Here is a 23,201-nt window from a genome sequence, read left to right as displayed (position 1 = left end):
ATCAAAGCCCAGGAGAAGCCTTGGCAAGCACCTCTCAGAAATGCAGAGTAACACAGAGGTTTTCTGATCTGCAGCATCTAGTCAACAGTAAATAATTTAAGACCTCCTTTAATGCTTGTTGCTATCAAGAAGACTCTGAGTAGGAACCAGCCTGGAGGGCGACACGGCAGCTCCCAAATCAGCCCACCCTTGTGGACACCAAGTCATTCCCCAAGTGTGGACACTCTGCATGTTTCAAAATGGCCTTTCCCCTCGCTCTGATTTCCTTCTGACCCAGAACTGACCCCTAAAATTTAATTATGGGAAGTTTAGTCACCAATGCTAACCCTGCCTGGATGACCTGACACGGCCAGCCACGTAACCAACAGTTTTTGTTGATACAAACAGTACTTTAAACACAATCCACAGCTATGGAGGTTGATAACGATCCTGACCTTGCTGAGAACTCATTACTTTTCCCCCTAAAACATTTAGTGGTACTAAATCTCACTCTGCCAACATCTGGCAGCTACGAAAAATATGGGTTTTTAAAGGGGTTTACTGGATTTCCTCTGTCTTCATTATGTTTGTCTGAAACAGCCATAGTCCATGGAAACAGCATATCACTAATTACTGACAAATCCCCCCTGCTTCCAAAACCGAGTATTAGTACAGCCCTTCAAGCTTAGGGACTGAACAATCTGACAGTTCCTTAACAACTTACGTTTTAGAAGTCGATTATGTGTATATATAAAACACAGGCACATAAACACATATTTATACATGTATATATACACATGTATATATGTATTGCAGATTATGCATATATATAAAACCAAATCAAGACAAGAACTCTGTGCTGATGTGCCCATCACATGGACGTCCGTCAGCAGCAGCCACAGCTGCTTCCAAAGGCGCATTTTATAGACAAGCTCACCGGGCTGATGCCGGTACCATGTTCTTTTCTTACATTCTTGGCATGTTTTCTTTCTCCTGATCCCGGCCATCTCATTGCTCTGGTTGTTATTTCTGAAATACAATAACGAGAACGCTGAACGGAAAGGTGAGCAGAGGACACCATCAGCTACTGAACCGTGTGATGAGGAGGTGATCAATCCAGCTTTGGTCCACTTAATTTTCAGCCAACATAACGAGTACATTTGTTTTGCTGTTCTTTTAAGCTTTGTTGTCAAGGATACAACAATATCCTCTATGTCAGAAGATGAATACGTTATGAAGAACTACTTTTCATTGGCATTTACTCAATCAAACTTGACATGAAGGCAGCATCTGTCCAATAATTTTTTACTTAAAGTCATTATTTATAATATCCCGCTCAACAACAAAACCCATAAATCTTTTGAAAAGCCAGCTGGAGTGACACTGAATGCTAGTTATTTTTTGTCTGAGAAATGACAGAACGAAGGGCCCTGTAGTGGTCGCGCACTGATATATCCTCTGATGATTGAGGTGAAGGGTTCAAATGCAGCATGGCCAGCAAGGGAGAGACTGTAAATGTGGCTACTGAGGCTCCAAGTGGAGAGACAGGATGGATACGCAGCCCAACCCCTCGTGTTCCATCAGCTGCACCCTACAATGAGGTACATTGCACAGTGCATCTTCACCAAAAATACTCACTGTTCACTCCCTGCTCTCTTTTGAAGCCCAAATTGGCACCTAAGAAGAGGGTTTATGGCAAATACGGCTCTGGCTCCCATGGGTGATTGCACAAGGAGACTGATACACCATCAAGACTTTTTTCCACAAAACCACATTTTAGAGGCAGGAATGATTGAGATCTTTCCACTCTTAAGCAGTTCAGAAAAGCACTGACAGTAGAATATATCAAAACCATAACTCGCTAGCCAAACCTGATTGTTTTTTTCAATAGACTTATCAAAGCAGATTCAGGGCATCTGTATTATATCTGGAGTGAAGTGGCAGTTACTGTCTCAGAGAAATTCTACCTTGAAAACTAATTAAATACGCTTAGGTAGAAGAACTTTCATGTGGGCTGGAAATTAATTGAAAGGCAGCATATAAAGGTAATGATGAATATTAATGCGCTGGGTTGGTGGCAATATCTAATAGGGTGAGATTTTTATCTGCTGTAGACAGGGAAATATTACAGAAAGATGTTAAAACCCATATGATTTCAATTAAGAAAAAATAATGTAACACACAGGCTTGGAAGAAAACACGTCCAACGGAAGCGTGAACCTTTAAAGTGGGTGGAGATACACTGACCGTGAGCAGCAGGACACGGTGGGACGTGTTTGGGGGGAGCCCTGACTACCCCCAGCCCCAGCTGCTCCTTCGTTCATGGCCAAGTTCTGCCCGCACTGCTGGAAATGGAGCCGCCAAGGACGGTGCTGGGTCCCGGGTGCCCATGGGCTCTGTGACCACCCGGCAACCTGGAGGCAAGTGAATGCTTGATTATGCATCACATAAATGATTTTTATATATATATATATATATATAAATACACGTTCGTCATGATAGAACCTATAGTCAATTATTTTCCCTTCTTCAGAAGACATTAAACACAAGACCCAAGCCACTATTATTTCTCTCAAGGGGTTTTTTCGGTTGCTTGACTCCATATAGTCACATGGACATACACAAGTTTTCATTAAATGAACTCCAGGGTGTTTAAAACTTGTAGAATGAGAAGTTCCATTTTCCTATTTTGCATCAAAAGCATATAGATCAGCACAGAAACCTCCATCCCTCAAAGTTAACCATTGCAAAACACTTGAAATCCTACCCTAGCAACATTGATTGCCCTGGAAGGGCAGGTGATCTTTAGGAGCAGGTAGAAATTCATTTTGCAGAATGTGGGCAGTTCCCTACCTCCGAATCAATGGGTGGAGAACATGCCTGACCTTGCCATAGTGTCTGTCACGGTATGGACCATCTCCGGGGAGATGCTTGGACACGTAATGGGAAGGATGGCCAAAGGAGCCCAACCTCTTCCCTCCAGAAACATTCTCAGATCAACTGTGCCATGCTTAGACTACGTGAACAAAAAAACTGGCCAAGTACTGCTCTTAAAGTACGTGTTCATGTATATATTTGGGCAGAAAGTCTGTTTTCTCACTTACTACAAATACTGGTGGAATAACTAAACTGTTCCCAAAGTTGTTCTCCTATAAGTCAAGCACACACACTATGGGAAGGTACAAACCCCACTCTTTATGGCCAGAGGTATCCATAGCAGAGCCGGCCCGGAGACCCCTGCGTTCATTTAAAGGTTGTTCCAGCAAAAAGCAGTTTCGGGAATAATTAAAAGATGACAGCAGGCTCTTTGGCAGAAGATGAGGGAAATAAAGCAGGGCCACAAGACTCATCTGTTCTCCAAACCGCTGAGACTTTTCTTTGAGCCAAGATTTGTAAAGTGAAATCATTCAGGAGTTCAGAGACCTCAACTGGGAAATAATAACTTGGGATCTTTTGGGTTATGCTGGTACTACTATGGCTGAAAAGTAGAAAGTTATTGCAATGGTGTGAATCATTTTCAGGGGTCACTTACGCATGGTGAAAAAGATAAGCCAGCCTGCAATCAAATATGGAAGGTCAGGCAGCTGGTGGAAGCTGGAATAATTATTTCTAAGGAAAAACATTATTTCTCAGGAAAAAAAAGGCAAAAAGCCCTACCACTTGTTATTGTCTGAACCAAAAGGAGACCTGGGTTTCCTGAACTCCTCACCCAGCGTGGACAAAGTCCTGGCCGAGAGGTGGGAATGCGGCCGCACGTTCCCTGAATCCACCGGGTGAAAACTGGGCTGCGAATGGAGGAGCGAGAGCCCCGTGAGCTCCGCGGCGCCGGCTCCAAGCGGCTTCGCTGCCCAGAGCTTTGGCTGGATTGTGCACTTGAAAACCTGGCCCTGTGCATCCCTCGTTTGCTAATTACCCCCCGACGGCGCTCCGGCGGCTCTGCACACCGCTGCCGTTTAACGCCCGTCAATATTGACAGACGGATCGCTGTCTCCCGTTACTCGGTGATTGCTGGGAGCGCGACGCTAAGCTGATTAAAAGAAAGGGGATCACGAGCTAAATCCATTTCTTCCTGACTTCTAAACGTGGGAATACATTCTCATTGCATAAGGGATATATTTCTGTGAAAGGTCTGGCTCCTGAACCAGCAGTACAAACACTCCCTGGATGCTCTTGCAAGGAGCAGACTTCCTTATTCTGCTCAAAGAGTTTCCCCACATCGTTACCCTGCTGTGTTAAAGGACATTTTTTTGTCTCACATTGCAAAAGAAAGAATCAGTTTTGTTCTTTCATTGAAAAAAAAAAGAAAGTAGACAAAACCTGATACTTAAAAGGAAAAGAGTTTAGCACCTCAAGGTCTAAACTTACAGCAAACCATGTTGCCCAAACCATTGTCTTTGCCCAGACCAGCTACTGGTGTGAAGAGACCAAAGGGAAACGCAGGGGCTGAGCAATAAAGAGGCTGTTGGAGCCTCGCCCAGCGGGTTCGGGGCCAAGCCAAGCAGAGCAGCCAGGGCTTCTGCCTCTACAGTGCCGCATTCCCCAGGCCAGATCAAAACGGGGTTTAATCTGGGGCTTTAGAAGCCTTTAAACGTGCCACAGACAAGACATCGGAACGGCAGATACAAGGGGAAAAATTAGGAACTATTAATTTTCTTTTCTTCCCTTTTCCTATTTGCATGTCAATATTATACGACAAGATTCCGCTGTAATCAGATGTATTTTGAGTGTAAATACACCTTAAATGGGAAGTTTTCACCTGTTGATCTCTGCGGAGCCCAAAGCGCTGAGCTCGGTGCATCCAACGCCTTCCACCGGCATCAGTGTGTTCCTAACGGTTTGCAGGTCGCTCCGCTGTTAATTGACCCAATCAAAATTATCAAACACAAATTTGCACTTCTTTTTTTTAAACTACAAGCTTACGGCGTGCAGGTAAATGAAGATGGAAAACAAGTCAAGAGAAACCAAAATTAACATCGCTCTTCTAAGAGCGTGCAGGCATGAATATATATGGGACGTTCCAGATTTGACTGATGAATGACCTGTAACTCATCAGAAGTAACAGTTTACACTGAGTAATAGAGGTTCCTCTTTCAGCATGAAACATTAGTCACTTAAATGCCTTCCGCAACGCACTGCAAAAAAAACCCAATATTAGAAATATTAGAAATATTAGAAATAAAGCAGCTCCGCTCATGCAGGTGGAGCCGAAGAATGGGCTCAGCAGAAGGAGGTGGGATCTTGCTAAGACCAAGTCAATACTGTGGGGGACATGGCTCTGCTTGGTTGGATGCTCTGGAAGCTTCTGGACCCACAAAGGATGAATGAACAAGGATATTTCCCATCGCGTTACAGACACTGAAGGAGTTTGAGGCTTTTTCACCCATATTCAGCCCCATGTGTATTTTGTCTTTCTGCAGCGGCTCAGCCACCACAATGAAACCAGAGATGGATTGTGGAGCTGGCAGATGGTAGATGGTTCCTCCAGGCTTGCTTATCGTTGGTAATTAGTCAAACCTAGACTTGTTTTTTTCTGATTGAGAATTATATAAGAATCTTGTCCATGCAAAATGAAATATGACGTATTTTTTTGGTGTTTGCGATGCCTCTGTCCCACTAAGCAATTCAAATTCTGACATTTTCATTATAATGTTTATCTTTCTCTTTCTATTTGCCCATTAACTTGACATAAAGGCATCCTCGTCACCATATCTACCTGTTATCCACTATTATCAGGGCTTCAAAGGCAAAATCCTGCTCCTCTTGAGTTGTCAGAGGAGGAAAACAGGCCGAGAGTTGAGGTGTCTCCTGCCTTCCCGTGCTCCAGAATTCCGAGCTTCTCATCAATCCTTCCCTTCCAAGCTATCATGACTAGCTTAAAAGATAAAATAAGCCCCTGTGGTTTTGCTACCATTCGTCAAGCAACATTGATTTTGTAATTGTAATTTTCCTAAGGAATTCACCTAAAATTGAAGAAAGTGCCATCTGAGGTCAGCTTTTCTACTCGGCTTTACAAAGCGGCCCCAGAAAACCAACCGCATAACGGTTTATGCTGCATTGTATTGTGTTTGCTATTCGATGGCCTGGTAACACTTTAATGGTCTTGAATGAGCATTTAATTCAGATTTAATAGGGCAGTTTCTCTGTTGTAATTAAATATCAATTGATTGTTAAAAGAGCACTTGCTAGATTTAATATATAAGAGATAAACCTGATTTGCTATTTAATTACTCAGAACACAACAACAGAAGTGCAATTAAGCTTCTAGAACACAGAACTTGTAAAAAAGTTTATCAAGCTGGTGGACCATGAGTGGAATTAAATACAAATTATGTTAGAAATTGTGTTTAATGATGATCCTAGGAGCTATTAATTAGTTTGGTTAACTATTGATGATTTTGACCTTTGATGTAGAGATTCCTTTGAGATGGAAATGAAACAATGGAAGTGGCTGTTCCCACTATAGGAGCGCATGCTATCAAGAGACAGGTTTCTGTATAGAAAAAATGTCAGGCGTTTGAACTTCTGTTACATCTGTAAGGCCCCTTGCTACTAAATTAAGATATTTTCTCATTATGAGATACCGGCAAGACTCTCTTTGCAATTATGCCGCCCACACGCGTCTTGCAATGCGCCCGTAAAGCAGTGACCAGGCCCGCAACGCGCTTTCCTCCCCTCAACACGCGCTGCACACCAAAAACAAACAATATAGCAGAACACTGATAAATTGTGTTCTGCCCAGGGCCCCGGCACTGCCAGCCCAGCCCAGGCATCTGCAAGCCTTTGTCTCCCATTCAAGTTTAAGGAGGCAACGTTTTTTTTTCAATAATTGCCATTTAAAATAAAGCAGCTGCAATTAAAATAGAATTATCAATGCTACCAGCAGCAAAGTCTTTTGGTGCATTGTGAAAGGGTGGCGGGAGCGGAAAGGAAAGAGATGGATGCTCAGGCCAACGCGATGGGCAAACAGGACATGCCCGGTGGCTCCTGTCGCTGTGGGAAGAGGGCTGGGGATTCATTTTAACTCACATTTTTTCCAGCGCACATGAGAGAAGCGCAGGTTGAAGAACAACTCCAGCGCCAGGGCGCTGAGCAGCAGTGGGCACAGAGGAACATCTTCCACCGCGCCGCTGCTTCGGCCCAGATCACGCTCGCAGTCCAGCCCAGGCAGAAATGAAGCGGAACACCATGAGTGTTCTTGCAGCCGCCATACCCAGAGCAGAGAGCTCTGGTTTTATTTATGTTTCCGAGCCGTACCGAGCCCGTGTTTCCAGCAGAATGGAGCCAGCCCGGGGGACGCGGATCGGAGCGGGATTACCCGCAGGCTGGCTTTTATTAGAGCTCGAAAAGCCGGTGAGCAGGGAAGCAAATCCTGCTGCTGAAGAGACGACAGCACACTCCAGACCATGGTGAAGATAACGGAGCAAATTCATCACCAGTCGAGCTCTGCCGGCACCAGCAGCTCTTGCTCCTCCGTGCCCATCTGTTCCCAGGGGAACGTCACCTTTAGGAGCCTGATTTACAACGTGGTTCAGCGTGTGCGTGCCCGTCCATGCACACGCATCCCCTGCATCTCCATCTGGCCCAAACCATCAACCATCTTAGAGATCCACCATCGTCTGAGAAAGTCAGCTCCTCAAGCATTGAGGAAACGGCCTCAAGTTGCGCCAGGGGAGGTTGAGGTTGGATGTGGGGAACAATTTCTTCCCCAAAGGGCTGTGGGGCATTGGAACAGGCTGCCCAGGGCAGTGCTGGAGTCACCAGCCCTGGAGGGCTGGACAGACGGACAGGAGGTTCTCAAGGACATGGGGCAGTGCTGGGGTGGGTTATGGTTGGACTCGATGATCTTGTGGGTCTCTTCCAAAAAAAAAAAGATTCTATGATTCTATCAACCACTTCAGCACCACCAACCAACCATCACTAAAGCCGGATTTGTAGAGATTGCTTTTTTTTGGCCAAAACACCCAGGAGTAAAGAGGCATGTTTTGGATCTCCTGCTACAAAGACAGCTACAGCATCCTGTATCTTTATTTCCTATCTGTCCAAACAAGCCCCCAAAGCCCCGTTTCTTTAGCACTCACACTCTAGGGCAAGGAGCAGCTCTTGCTAGAGACTTGTGCCGCTCCAGCCATGTAAGCATCGAATAATAAAGTGAAAATCTTCATTAAGGGCAAAAATGTCCTGTAATTACTCAATATATACAATGGCAGAACTGAGAAATGTCCCTCTTCATGTCTGGAGAGAAAACTCTGACAATTCATTCCTAAAACTCAAGAAACCACTAAATAGCACAGGGACAGGGCTGTGGCAGCAACTCGTTCTGCTTACACTAACGAGCTCTTTGTCCTAAATCACTTCCCAGTCTCAACTATGCGATGTAAAAACCAAAAGGAAACAAAGCACTTACCTGGCGTTACTTTTAGCACAACACCAAGGATACGCTCGGTCATTTATATTTGATTTTTAGGTCTTATTTGCATACCTTATTTCTGCTCAAAATGCTTGTGGAAAATTAGCAGCGTCCTTCTGTAACTCACGGGTGCAATTTGCCAATACGTAAATCTTCCTTTCACATAGCTCAAAGAAAAGCAAAGCTTAAAGGCTTTGCAGCTGAAAACCAAACGGATCCAGCTCTCTGGAGAGTTAATGCAAAATCTCCCATTGACTTTTATAGGCAGTAGAGCAGACCCTGGCTGCCTTTACAATCTACAAAGGGAAAATAATTGAGATTTCCAGAAAATTGGCTCAGCGTTAGTTCAACAATATAATGTTTCTGCTCGGAAACAGTAGACTTCGCATGGTTTTCTCCCAATCCAAAGATAAAACTGTTCCCATAAAAAATACTTGGTTAAAATGCTTTTTGGAGAAGGTCCCATCCTTGAAAGGTGCATTTGCTGAGGATGTCTCAGAAGTGACTTTTGCATTTGAGATCACCTCATTTCCACCGGCGTGCTAATTGCTCATCTCATTACTTTCTAAGTAGGCAGTAACTTTCTTTCTCCTTGTTTTCCTCCTGCCAAGAGCCTTCCCACTCCTGTCTTTATAGCTGCTTTTCGCCCACCCCAAACTTTTATTATAAAAAGGAAGTAATTAAAACCCAAACATTTCTAGCATTAGCACAACAGGAAGAATATAGACCAAAAATATAAAAATTCAGGTTGTTCTCGTAACTTACCCAGTGCTCCTTTTTCCCGGGACCCAAGCGTGGCCAAAGGCAGCGGTGCCGGACGAGAGGCCCCGTTGTTGGGGCTCACTGGGGCAAGCGCAGGGCGACGGGCCAAAGAGAACCTCATCTGTTAACAGGTACACCCGGACTGCCAAGCTGAAATTCCAGTGAGAAGACAGAAATCTTAATTTTCAGAATACATGCAAGTCCTCGGCCCCCACAGTGGATTTGCGCTGAGTAAATCTGTGCATCAGCTTTTGCTTCTTTAGTTTTTCAAGACAGAAACATCGCAATAACCAGAAGAACCTTTGCCGACCAAACTCTAGGAAAACCTCCCCCACCCCCCAAAAATCACTTACAGTGAAAACGGGTTATTTGCTTATTTGAATACCTTCATTTTAGGGATGTGGTTTAGGGGTAAAGTTGGTAGTGTGAGGTTGATGGTTGGACTTGGTGATCTTAAAGGTCTTTCCCACCCTAACTGATTCTGTGATTTCCACACGGTAACATGTCCTCACTGGAGCATCACCCCGACCCCGCTGCATCCCCCCTGTCCAGGTACGTTCTGGAGATGCACAAGTGAACTGGTGGTCGGACACCCCGCTGCCCCTCACATTTCCTCCCTCACCTTCTTCTCTATTCAGAGCTGGAAAATTTTCATAAGCAGAGAGCTCGGCTGCAGCTTCTCCACTAACAAGCACCTCATTAGCATTCACTTTACATCAGCACAAACCAAGCTTCCTTTCTTTTTTTCCTTGCGGGAAGAACAAACAAAAGCTTTATTATTCTCTGCATCATCTGCAGAAGTCAGACAACTCCTTGGCTTCAATGAAGATCAAATATTAATGCCATATCCCGAGCAGGATTTTTGAAGCTATCAGCATCTCCTGCTTGTTGAAAACAGCGGCTGAAGGAAACCCTGTACAGAAAAGTCCTGTAAAGTCTGCGATGCTGGCGGATGAAGAACAGTAGGTTGAGTGTAATTTCTGAGCAGTCTGGGGAGCGATGGCAGGGCGCTGAGTCCCCTGCCAAGGCTCCGGCGTGGGAGCCAGCGGAGGCAGGCGTTCATTTTCGGGTACAGAGCTCCAGCAACGAGCGGGCTTTGCCAGGCTGGCGTTCCCACCTAATCCCATCCCACAGCCAGCGGCTTCAGAGAGACAAGATGTGACAAACAGCGGCAGCATCATCAGCCCCACCGAAACCACCCCTAGCAACCTGCCGGCTTCAGGCGGCGGCAGTTTTTTCCAGAAAATCATGATTTATTTCCTCTTTTCCCTTTCTTTACATCTTGCCAACTCTCCGTCCCTGCAGGTGGACACTCGTTTTGCTTCTATTGCCACGGTGACACATGAGGGACCCAGGGGACAGGTAGGAGGGAGACGGGATGAAGACCATGAGAGGGGACGGTTCCTCCAGCCTCAGCGAGGAGGTGCAGGGACATTTCCTAGAGAAGTGGGAGCATTTTCATGCCTTTGTCTTTTGTTGGTTCATTCCTGGTCTGTTTTCAGCACTAGGACAGGTAAGTGCTGCCTCTTATTGGAGAAGTGCCATGAACTCCAGAAGTAATCTCTGCTGGGGCCCTAAAACATCCCCCAAAGCAGAAGACACTGCAGACCCGCAACAGCTGCTGAGAGGAGGGGAAGGAGCCTTTATTTCTGGGTGAAGCTTATGTCCCCATCTCCTCCTACTGAAGCCAGAGGAGACCCTGACAAGGCGGAGATTTCCACTCGCCTTTTTAAAACAAAACCGCTCCAAACAACAACATTCAACTAAAATTCCAACTGGACCTTCCCCACTTGTGTGAAGATTTGAGAGCTCATATCAGGAACATCGTTCTGCATTTCCAGGAGCCTGTGTGCCTAAACACCTGCCTGCTCATTCTTTTCCTGTGTCATCACCTGGCTAAATCTGCTGTCTAAACCCATTTGGAAGGGAAGAATAGGAATTCATGATGTCCAAATTAAATTGCTATTCTTTAACTAAACATCCTCAATGTCTTTTCCAGCTCTGAAGGAGCAAGCATGGTCACCCAGGTGTTCACAACCCCATCTCCTGCCCACATCAGCTGCTGAAAGCGCTTAGGAAATAGTATATGAGCTGACTAAACATGGGAATGACTGCACTGGGTCAGACCAAAGGTTAGACCGAAGGTTAGACCAGGCTAACCACCTGTCCCCAAGCATGGCCGTGGCCAACCCAGCTCCTTGCTTGGACATCTCCTGAGCAGGAGGTGTGACAAAACTCTTCCATATGCTACAACACTTATTTAAATGGCTGCGAGTTTTTCTCCAACACTGCTGGGAATAATAAGGACTGTCTAAACTCTTTGGAGAACAGTGGCGTAATTTACAACAAAAGTACCTTCAAATCCTTCAAGGGACTATAAACACAATATGCATTCCCACTCAGAGACAGACCTCTAGATGTATTTTGTTTCCAAAGTGGACTGCTTTCATTAGGCTGCCTGCTAATTAAAGGATTGCTTTTACACCGCTGGATTTACAAACAGTTTTCTTCCTCCTGCCGCTTTCATTGTACATCACAGAGAAAGCAGAATGTGTTCTTTCAAAGTCCTTTAACAATTCCTCACAGCTCCGCGACACCCGAGATCACAAAGAAGTAAAGCGAGAACAGAGTTATAGCAAATGTAAATATCGGCAGGAGCCCGCGCTCGACGCTGCGGCTCGCGGGGCTGTGAGCCATGGGGATGCTGCTCTCCATCGGCAGAGCCCTGCAACTGCTCACACCTGCACCGCACCGCAGAACGCGAGGCGCATCGGCCTCCTCTTGTCTCCTAAAAGTAGCCACAAAACGTGATTAAATATATATTACTAGGGAACAGCATAGAGACATCTGATGGCATTAACCCTTTAAAAACTACGCCTACCCAAAACTGCTATGCTTATAGATGCAGGCAATCTGCACTGACTTATGTTGTTCCAAGGACATAGTCGGTGCAGGATAAATCACAGCTTTAGCAGACTAAGGAAAAAACTAAAGGTCCACTTTTAGCTCCAAAGCAACGCTGCTGCCTTCGGGATGATTCCATTGTTCTTCTTCACCACCCACAATCTATATCCGGACTGGTGGGGGTTGGGCTCTTCTCCCAGGCATCAGCAATAGGACAAGGGGCCATGGGCTTCAACTCTGCCAGGGGAAACTGAGGCTGGAGATGAGAAAGCAATTCTGTGCAGAGAGAGTGGTCAGGATTGGAATGGCTGCCCAGGGAGGTGCTGGACTCACCAGCCCTGGAGGGTTTGAAACTGAGACTGGACATGGCACTTAGTGCCATGATCTGGTCAATGGGCTGGAGTTGGACCAAGGGTTGGACTGGATGATCTCTGAGGGCTTTTCCAACCCAGGCCATTCTGGGATTCTGTGACTTACATTTTTTTTTTACGTTATATGAGCCTTGGAAATGCTAACAATATGTTTATTCCCTTAATTTCCCCATGACTCTTGGTATGGACACCAGAGCTCCCAGTCTCCTCTGGGCTGGCCAGGAGTTGGCAGGAGTTGGGCTGAACAAGCACAGGACAAGCAGATCTCTGACAGTGCGGGCAGACCCTCCATCAGAGAAAATGCCCCGATTTCTTAGAGGGAATAGTATGACACAGTGAAATTAAGTGCCTCTGTCAAAAAGAAACACCGTTTGTGGAGAATACAGGTGTTTACCTTTCACAAAGGGATCGCTAAAACCTGCTTTATTCCAGCAAGATGTCACTAACGTCATACAGGCACCAAAAGTTTTCCTGTCGCCTGTGCCTGACGCTGCCACCGCTGCCCTTGTCTAGCAAATAATAAATACAGTTCAACATAATAAACGGGTCTGTCTTCCAGATGGAAATGCACAACGTGGGCACCCTCGCCCTGTCTGACAGGTCGGTGTGGGGAAGAGCCATTGCCCTGGCTGCAGCAGAGGGACTGCTGCTTGGGAAGGCTGTTTTGGAGCACAGGCTCCAAAAAACCAGAAATGTAAAAGAGATCGTGAAGGCCCAAAGGAGAGGTGGCCCCCCTGCTCTGCCTGGTGAGGCCGCATCTGGAGTTCGTGTCCAGTGCAGGGATCCACACTTAAAGAAGGACATGGAATTACTTGGGAGTCCTGCAAGGGACACAAAGATGCTGAGGGGTCTGGAGCATCTTTGTGATGAGGAGACACTGGGGGAGCTGGGGCTGTTGAGCTGGAGAAGAGAAGCTGAGAGGGATCTGATCAATGGGATCAATATCTCAGGGTGGGTGTCAGAGGATGGACCAGACTCTGTTCAGTGGTGCCCAACGCCAGGGTGAGGGGCAACGGGCACAGACTGAAACACAGGAGGGTCCATCTGAACATGAGGAGAAACTTGTTTGCTGGGAGGTGCCAGAGCCTGGCCCAGGCTGCCCAGAGCGGGTGTGGAGTCTCCTTCTCTGAGACATTCAAACCGCCTGGACCCACCTGTGTGATCTGCTCTGGGGGGGTTGGACTGGGGGATCTCCAGAGGTCCCTTCAACCCCAAACACTCTGCAAATCTGTGACGTGCCCATGGCCAGGCAGGGACGTGTGTGGCCACCACTGCCACATGGTCCATGGTTCAGAGGCTTCACCATGACCATGTCACCTGCCAATTTCCCATTTATGGAGAAGCTGTATCTGCACAGTTCCATTTCACACAGAACCCCAGGATGTCAGGGGTTGAAGGGCCCTGGAAAGCTCATCCAGTGCAATCCCCCCATGGAGCAGGAACACCCAGATGAGGTTACACAGGAAGGTGTCCAGGCGGGTTGGAATGTCTGCACAGAAGGAGACTCCACAACCCCCTGGGCAGCCTGGGCCAGGCTCTGCCACCCTCACCAGGAACAAGTTTCTTCTCATATTTAAGTGGAGCCTCCTGTGTTCCAGTTTGCACCCATTGCCCCTTGTCCTGTCACTGGTTGTCACCAGAAGAGCCTGGCTCCATCCTCCTGACACTCCCCCTTTCCATATTGATCCCATGAATGAGTCCCCCCTCAGTCTCCTCTTGTCCAGCTCCAGAGCCCCAGCTCCCTCAGCCTTTCCTCACACGGGAGATGCTCCACTCCCTGCAGCATCTTGGTGGCTGCGCTGGACTCTCTCCAGCAGTTCCCTGTCCTGCTGGAACTGAGGGGCCACAGCTGGACACAAGATTCCAGGTGTGGTCTCCCCAGGGCAGAGCAGAGGGGCAGGAGAACCTCTCTGACCTACTGGCCACCCCCTTCTAACCCACCCCAGGTGCCATTGGCTTCCTGGCCACAAGGGCCCAGTGCTGGCTCATGGTCACCCTGCTGTCCCCAGGACCCCCAGGTCCCTTTCCCCTACGCTGCTCTCCAACAGGTCATTCCCCAACTTACACTAGGACCTGGGGTTGTTCCTGCCCATATTCAAGACTCTACACTTGCCCTTGTCATATTTCATTACATTTCTCCCCGCCCAGCTCTCCAGCCTGTCCAGGTCTCTGATGGCAGCACAGCTTCCAGTGTCACCACTGCTCCCAGCTCCGTGTCATCAGCAAACTTGCTGACAGTCACTCTATTCCCTCAAACATTCCCAAACATGCACTGGTGTGTAGGTGCCCATGGGGATGATGACAAACTGACATCTCCCTCCCTCTGCCCCTGTGCTTTTTGACATCGATGTTTTATCATCCTGGATCATGCTGAATCCAGAGATACCGTCAGCTCTCACAGCCTCCTAAGCAATCGGTGGTGTGCAGTGATGGAGACAGAGCCGCAGCCACGAGGGAGGCGTGAGGGGCAGAGCAGCCCTCGAGGCACCGTCCCTTTGGCAATTCCAGTGCATTGATGGGCTTTACAGCATCTCTCCATCCCCACATTGGTAAGATACCTCACCCCTTCACAAAGAAGGAAAAGCACATCTATATATATAAAATACATATTTTAAACATATATATATATACACACCTCTGTATGGGGAGGGAGAGAGAAGCAGAAGGAAGAGGAGACAGACCACCAGTCAGGATCCAGCCCAATAGACACATTACGCACGTACCTGTCCCACCGACTCCTCTGCCAGCCTGGCACTAATACTAAGAAAGAAAAGTCTGGCTCTCAGCAGCATGCACCAGTGCTTCAATGACCTTAAAATGACATTAATTTGTTGCAGCTTCTTAAAGTAGATTTCAATTACAGCAGATTTTTTAATACCAGTGGGGAAAACACAGAAGCCTGTCAGTATTGGCTGGTTTGAAATGTGATGTAATTATCATCAAGCCTTAGTAAAGGATTTTAAATTAAAGACAACTTGGTCTGTAAATACTTTGTGTCTAGATTATTGTTCTCTTTTCCTAATGGCTTTTGGCATAGGCCTTGTCAGTGGTTTATTGTACAACCCTTTGGCTGTGACAGTGCCTTCTATGAATAAATCATACACTTCACTAAGCACCAGACGATGGCAAAATGCAACAGCAGATGAAATAAGCAATAAAGAACCATTACAGCTGCCTGTTCTCCTCTGCAGGTTTACATCACCAGCTGATTTAATTTCCTATTTGTAAAGGCGTAGCTCACTGCAACGCCATTATGAAATGAAATCATAAATGTTCACACGGGCACAAACGCGAATCGAGGCACCTGCTTGGTTACGAGGTATTTACTCCCTCAGCAGTGCTGCTCAGCATCGCGTTTGTACGCTTGGGTCAGAAAGATGCTGGAGGATTTGCAGAGGAGGAAACATCTTGGGTGTGTTAGTGCACGGCCGCACGCCGCCAGCCCCGTGTGTGCTGCGGGCCGGACCTGCTCTCATCACACAGACAGAAAGGAACCACGAGGGGAACGGATTAAACAGGCTACACGTGCGTTTCTGTTGTGGACTCACTGGTGACATTGAGCCTATGTAGCTCTGGAGCTGGAAATCGAGCTCAGGACCTCGCTGTGCAGCACCTCGAGGGTGACAACCAGCTGAGGTCTGTTCTCCAACGCACGGAACGACGAGGCTGCACGACTTGCTCTGGGACACGAGGGATGGAAGAGCAAGGGGGTATAACTCAGCCCCTGTTCGCTTGTCCAGTGCCTCCTTCCAGCTTAACGCCTTCCCGACACGTCAGGGCCACACAACAGGTCAGTGGGGCGATGGTAAATCAAAGCTCTGGGGGACACAACCACGCGCTAGGAACAGACCACCCGTAACAGCCGTAGCAGCTGCTCTGCAGTCTTCTTGCAGTAACATCGTGCTCAGTAGAATTGATTTTGGTCTCCATTAACCTTCCCCAATTTCTCTTCTTCATAAGTGTGAGCAGCTGTAACCCTGGGGACACTTTTGCTGACCACATTAGTTCCTGAGGAGCTCTGAGCGGACGTGCCGCGGTGCTGCGCCACAGCCTGGTGCCACTGTGAGGGTACTGGGTTGGCATGGCAAGGTTTTGTAGCTGGGGTTACAGGGGTGGCTTCTGTGAGAAGCTGCAAGAAGCTTTTCCCATGTCTGAGAGAGCCAATGGCAGCTGGATCCAAGATGGACCCACCACTGGCCAAGGTCAAGCCCATCAATAATGGTGCTGCTGCCTCTGGGATAACATTTAGGAAGCAGGGGAAAAAAGTCTGTGCAATGGCAACTTCATCCAGAGAGAGGAGGGAGAATAAGTGACAGAAATAACTGAGGACACCAGGGTCAGTGCAGAAGGGGCAGGAGATGCTCCAGGCGCCGGAGCAGAGGTCCCTGCAGCCCGTGGTGGCACCTGCAGAGCGACCTCCCTGTCCCCATCTCCACCCACAAGCCTTGCGTTTTATTTTCTCTCCTCTCTCCTGTCCAGCTGAGGAAGGGGAGCGAAAAAGCAGCCTGTGTGCCCGGGTCCAGCCAGGGCCAAACCACCATGGGAAGCAGAACATATTTTATCGAGAAAAAAAATACAACTGGAAAATTCATCCATTTACTGACATGTTTAAATAGAATTCTACATGCCCCTCCTCTATACCTCCTCTGCAGAGGAAAATAGCACCCATGCTATTCAGTTGTTTTATCAGGGGAAAACAGTGGGGACAAAGATGAGAAAACAGATCCTAGACCCAAGTTGGCCCATGTGCTGACACTCCCCTCTGCCCCCGCACTCGGAGCGCCCGCCAGCCCACCGGGCGACCGGCTCATCAGTATCCCTGCCAGCAAAACAAGTGTCTGGCTGCGCAAAGAAATCGGGACTTCTCGGGCCTCTCCATGACATTGGAGAGGAACCTGGTGGGGCACGGGGGAAAGGAAACGCCAGTGTGGGGCTGTGATTTACCTTAGCGCCAGAAAAGTCACTTTGCCAGTGCTCCCCACAACACAGAAAAGCGTCCCGGTGCAGCCCCGGCTGATACATCTGCCTTTATTATAAAGGCCATTTCTGCTCAGGTTACTCAATTAGAACGAGCATCTGCTTCGTGTGTGAGCCTCGTGCAGCCCGTTGCACACACGCTCCCTGGGCAGCCGCGTTTCCAAACCCTCATTCAGCTGCAGGATTTGCGAGGGAGGTTTGACCTGCTGGCTGGAGACAGTTGCCAACAGAGCCTGGAGTTTGCAAAGTGCCACAAAAACACCTTTATCTCCAGCTATGACCTGGTCAGGAGCCATGAATTGCCGCTGCAATTGAATGCCTGACAACGGAGAGGTGGTGTTGTTAACGCTGCACCGCTGCTGTTTGCTTCACTGAAACCTTCTTGGTGAGCATGAACATATGAAACTCCCAAAGAATTACATGATTTCCATGTAAACGGTAAACTACAGCTCTAACATTCGTCCAGGAAGGCATTTTTGGTTTACTGGTAAAGCACAAGCATAGATCTTTCAAAACATAACTTTTATCTAGCAAAGCTAAGATAGGCGAATGGAAAGCTCACAGCTACAGACTGATTTATATTTACCTGCAGCTTCTGGTAAACTCATAGAAATCCCAAAAGCTGCTGCAGACAGGGACAGTTTCCCTGACACCACCTTCGGTGCAGGGTTCCGCTCTTTTGAGACCTGTTTGTGGTCAGCCCGCTGCTCCAAGAATTAAGCTGACCCCATATATCATTTCATCCAGATCTTGCTAGTCATTTTCCAATCTTAAACTGGAAATTGGAGGATTAGCAGGTAACTGCTAACGATCACCTGGCGAGCTCAATGAGAACAAAATGGTGCTGTCAAACCAGCCTGCTTCTCCAAAATCTCCCTTATGCAAATTGTTTATTAAAAGTCTTTTAGCTCGAGTGCTCATCCCTTTGCGAACCGTGGTGTCTGCTGCTGTTCCAGCAAGGACGGGAGGAAGGAGAAGCACTGGGAGCTCCAGCCACCCTGAAGGCAGCACCCGCGCGTCCCACCTGCGTCCACCCATCGTGACCCAGGGGTCCCTGGGGCTCCTCTTGCAGCCCACGCAGCCGCACCTCTCAGCGCTTTTCTACCTGACCCTCGCTTTGTGCTTTTGTCTTGCTGCTTTTTCCTCTGTGCTTCCAGTATTCTCCTACGCTCTATTTTTCGGACAGCTGGTCCACTTTTTACTTTCTGTACGATTGCTTTTTGCTCACAGTCAATAAAAGAGCTTATGATTTAGCCACTGTGGTCTCTTACTACCCTTGTTATTGCTCCTCGGCACCGGGATGGATTTTATGTGTGCCCTTAAGAGCATTTTCAAAGAACTGCCAGCTTTCCTGAACTCCTTGTTTCATGCGGGCTTGGTTCCCAAAGGACCTTACCCCCCAGTTCTGAGTTTCCTGAACTTGGCCCCGTTGAAGGTCCCCGGTGGTTTTCCCGTGGGTTTGGGGAGGTGCTTTTTTGCTGTTTGTGGTTTGGATTCATTTGTTTTCCATTTTCTGCACTTCTCACTCTTCCATAGCCTTCCTGCAGCGTGTGACCTCTGTATTTCATGGTCACGCTCACAAGATACCTTCTACCTTCATGTTCTCAGTCAATTTATCCTGCTGCTCAGAATCAAAGCTGGAAGCTCCCATTTTCTTAGCCAAGTTATATATCTGAATATTAGCTCTACCACCTCCTCCTGGATGGCTCAGCAGAGCTTCAGGGAAGGGAGAAAGAAAAAATCCCACAGTTTTGCTGTCCTTCCTATGGATAATAATTGTGCAGATACTTGCAAGCCTGAGAAACCAACACATTGATTTTTCGGTGCGTTGCAGAACTGAGAAGGGATTTTTGTGGGGTTTGCAGGAGGAGGGCTGCCTGGTGCCAGAAGTGTGGTTAAGTACCAAGCCACCACAAACGTTATCACAGCGAGCCCTTAGTCACTTGTCACCAACAGCCCAGGGACAAGCTGACAGCATCTCAGCATCTGCCCCTGGACCAGTCTGCTGCAGAATCGCTCAGTTCCTTCACAGAATCACAGATGGTTTGGGCTGAAGGACCTTCCCAGCTGCCCATTTCCCCCCTGCCATGAGCAGGGACATCTTCACCAGCTCAGGGTGCTCAGACCCCGTCCAGCCTGGCCTGGGATGTCTCCAGGGATGGTTCAGCCACCACCTCTCTGGCCAACCTGGGCCAGGCTCTCACCACCCTCAGGGCAACAATTCCTTCCTCATGTCCAGCCTGAATCTCCCTCCTTTAGTTTAAAACCATCACCCCTTGTCCTTTCACAACAGGCCCTGCTCAAAAGTCCGTCCCCATCTTTCTTGTAGGCCTCTTAAGTACTGATATATGCTTTCTTACATACCTGCTTAGGTATATACCTTCTTTATAATTATATACTTTCTTGGGTATATAAACAGGAAATTAATTCCTCTTGGAGTCACCTCCTATTTCCCCTTCACCCTTACATTACCCTCTGTGTGGGACTTTTAAAATAAGCAGCAGTTGTGTGCCAAAGGCTTAATGGACAGGGGAAATGGGAAAGAGAAAATCTCAGTTCCCCCCCTCAAGCACCTACACCTTTGACCTCTTTCATGGGGATCAATATGGAAAGGGGGAGTGTCAGGAGGATGGAGCCAGGCTCTGCTGGTGACAACCAGTGACAGGACAAGGGGCAATGGGTGCAAACTGGAACACAGGAGGTTCCACTGAAAGAGGAGAAGAAACTTGTTGGGGGTGAGGGTGGCAGAGCCTGGCCCAGGCTGCCCAGGGGGTTGTGGAGTCTCCTTCTGTGCAGACATTCCAACCCGCCTGGACACCTTCCTGTGTAACCTCAGCTGGGTGTTCCTGCTCCATGGGGGGATTGCACTGGATGAGCTTTCCAGGGCCCTTCAACCCCTCACATTCTGTGATTCTTTAATCCTTTTTCTGCTACACTAAAAAAAATGAAGCATTTGGTGAGGAACAAACACAGGAGAGTAAGAGCGGAGGAGGTTGAGCTGTGCTGGCGACCTGAGATCCGGCCTCAGTCCAGTCACTGTGTCTCTCTACCGCGCCCCTGCCGTGCAGCGAACGCCCGCTGGCTGCCGGGCACGCGGAGCATGCGCTGCCTGGGGCCCGAGCAGCCAGTGCTGCAAAGGTGCTCAGAGACTGTCCACACATCGCTGCAGACATCGGCCTCCACAACTTACAGGAAAAGATCCCACAACAGAAATTTTTCCAAATAGAAGAGACCATGCAGCGGTCTGGAGGAAGAGGAAAAGGAGATTATTCCATCATGGCCACTTTTTAAAAATTGAGAAACGATTCAAGGTCTAATTTATTGTTTCTAATCCTCCTCTGCAGTGTTTCCACAAACAAAGCTGCATTTCCTCCAACTGCTGTAGCAGAGATCACACTGCAAATACGCAGCTGTAAATAGGATAATTGCTTACTTCTAGGAGACAACCTTTAAATTATTCCAAACTTACAACACGGTTCAGCAGCTCCAGTAGGTTGTAAAGCAATAAAAACTTTAAACAGACCTTAATGCGTTTTCTATTCTCGGTGGCAGAGCAGGAATACAAGTTAGTGGGCTTCTGCGCTTGAAAGACTGTCTTTTGTAACATGCACTTATAAATTTTTAAGAGCATCTCATGTAGCTATGAGACACCAAACACAGAAAGTGCATTTGGCAGAAGCCTGGGAGTGTCAGCAAGATGTTAAGCACGATGAAATCAGTCACCTGTTTCAGTGCCCGCTGTTAACTCCAAAAGCTTTGAGTGCTGTGAGAGGGCAGCTGTACTAAAGAAACGTTTCATTTCCTTCTCAATAACAATTATAATATTAAATGCCCTTTAAGATGTCAGGATCTGAGTACAGAAAGGAATATTTATTTGCAAAGATGATGCACCTCGCATAAAGTGGAAACAGACCAGTGTTTTGCTTGCAGGACCTGGGCTCACGTCCCTGTTGAAGACACTGGGTCTCAGCACACGCTTAAACGCCCGCTCTGCTCCGGTAAATCTGGATGTTCCCCTCTTCACCTGCCCACCCCGCTCTGACCCTGCTCCCTCACAGCTCCTTATTGGTGCTGTGAATTCACTCATCTCTTCTCTAGTCTCCTTTCCACCTGCTGCGGGATGCAGGTTTTTCAGAACTATCTGCACCTTTCGGCACCTAACGACCTCCACAAATCTGGCCCACAGTCACGTTTTGCTTATACTTCCCAGACAGACCCCTTTCTATTGTATTTTTTCACTGCAGAGGTTTCCAACCGATGGAAGGATCCAAGATATCCAGCTTCCAGACCGGAATAACTCACCCAGGCCCCCGACGCACACCATTACATCTCAGCTTTGGCTTCCACGTCACCAAACAACCCAAGTCTACTCAGGACCAACGTCTCCCAGGGAATTGAAGAAGCCTGTTAGACGGCTTTGTGCCCACCATTCAGTGACCACGTGCTCTCTCTCTGGCCACGTTCCTGGCTATTAATAAGGCAGAAGTGACCATCTCTGAAGCGCCCACTGATCCATCCATCAGTCCTGCTCAGCGGCGCCAAAACTGCCGAATATACAGATTTCTGATTTGGAAACTGCTGTTGTTCCCAAAGGGAGAGAATATTGCTGGTTTAAGGTCTGCAAAACCTCTAGAGCTTCACCCATTGTTTTTCAGACTCTTGGGGTTTTACAGAAGCATTGGTTTCTGCCTTTATTACTGTTTGGCAACACCTGCAATTGCAGCTATGCCAAGGCTGCAGAGCGGACGAGCTCCAAAGTCACCAGCAGTATCTGTCACCTCTTAGTCACCATTCCTGAACACACAGGGAGCCTTCCCTGCCATCCAGACTGATAGTCCCAAACCACCTTTTGCAATAGGGTCTTTATTATTTGCCCATGGATTTTCTCCAATTCCCATTAGCAAGCACTCAAGCCATTAAGTTTGCTTGACTAAATAAACGTTTGGCTCTGCAAAGCTGGCGCACATTACAGAGCTATTCTACCTTTCTGTACACCCCGCTCATTAATATGTTGAACAACAAGGTTCCCAGGAAAGCGCTGGCATCCAGGTAGCTTCAGAAAACAACAGAGACTGCAAAACTGCTCCCACTTCCCATTCTAGAGCCAGCTGCAAAATGATGGATGTTTTCCTTTCTTCTTTCTTTTCTCTGTTAGCTGCAGCAGAGAAAATTACCTAAGCTGGCTTAATAGATGGCTTTCTAAGTGCTAACTCAATAATGAATTTGACCTTACCTCTGAATGCAGGACATGACGGGGTCCCTGGCACTTTTCCCATTACTGTTGAGAGGATGGGGCTGGGCGCAGACACACAGTGTGAACACAGCTGGGCAGGGACGGTCCTCACCGCACCGACATCCCAGCCTAAACGAAACACAAAGAGCAAGTGAAAGGCCACTTGCCAAGCGTGGGACACATTGCTCAGGGTGCTTAGTCCTTTGGGCCACCAGTTATCTGAGAATAAGCCCAGGTACAGCCCATTCGCGCTGACTTAAACGCTCCCGCAAGCTGGTGCTGATGTGGCGGGATTAATTTTGCCCTGTTTCTCATGCCCGAGCTTCAGGGAGCAAGTCCTGACTCGCAAAACTGCGTTCCCAGGGAAGTTTTCGTGATGCTAATTGCTTACCCAAAGACCCCCAAGTACAGCGTATTAGGTGTGTGCAAAACTAACAGAAATGTCACGCGCCCCAATTAATTCAAACTTACATGAGCAATAAAGGCATCATTTGCATTATTACCAACACATACAATTTAGAGGCATGTTTGGATATGAATCTAACATGATAGCTTTAGTGAGTTAATT

At 47.7% G+C, this 23,201-nt stretch overlaps 1 long non-coding RNA gene across 1 annotated transcript; it reads right to left on the bottom strand.

Annotated features, from left to right (window-relative positions):
* Window positions 1-866: 866 nt before the first annotated feature.
* LOC309442426 lies at window positions 867-22,764 on the bottom strand. The gene is made up of 3 exons (XR_014184608.1): window positions 22,634-22,764; window positions 2,227-2,393; window positions 867-1,008 (listed from the first exon to the last, which is right to left on the bottom strand). It is a non-coding gene; the product is annotated as an uncharacterized lncRNA (long non-coding RNA).
* Between the last annotated feature and the right edge of the window lie 437 nt (window positions 22,765-23,201).

The sequence above is a fragment of the Streptopelia decaocto genome, assembly GCF_964273445.1.
Source record: "Streptopelia decaocto genome assembly, chromosome: 7".
NCBI lineage: Eukaryota > Metazoa > Chordata > Aves > Columbiformes > Columbidae > Streptopelia > Streptopelia decaocto.
The sequence above is the reverse complement of the archived record's forward strand: the minus strand, read 5'-3'. Positions and strand labels throughout refer to the sequence as shown.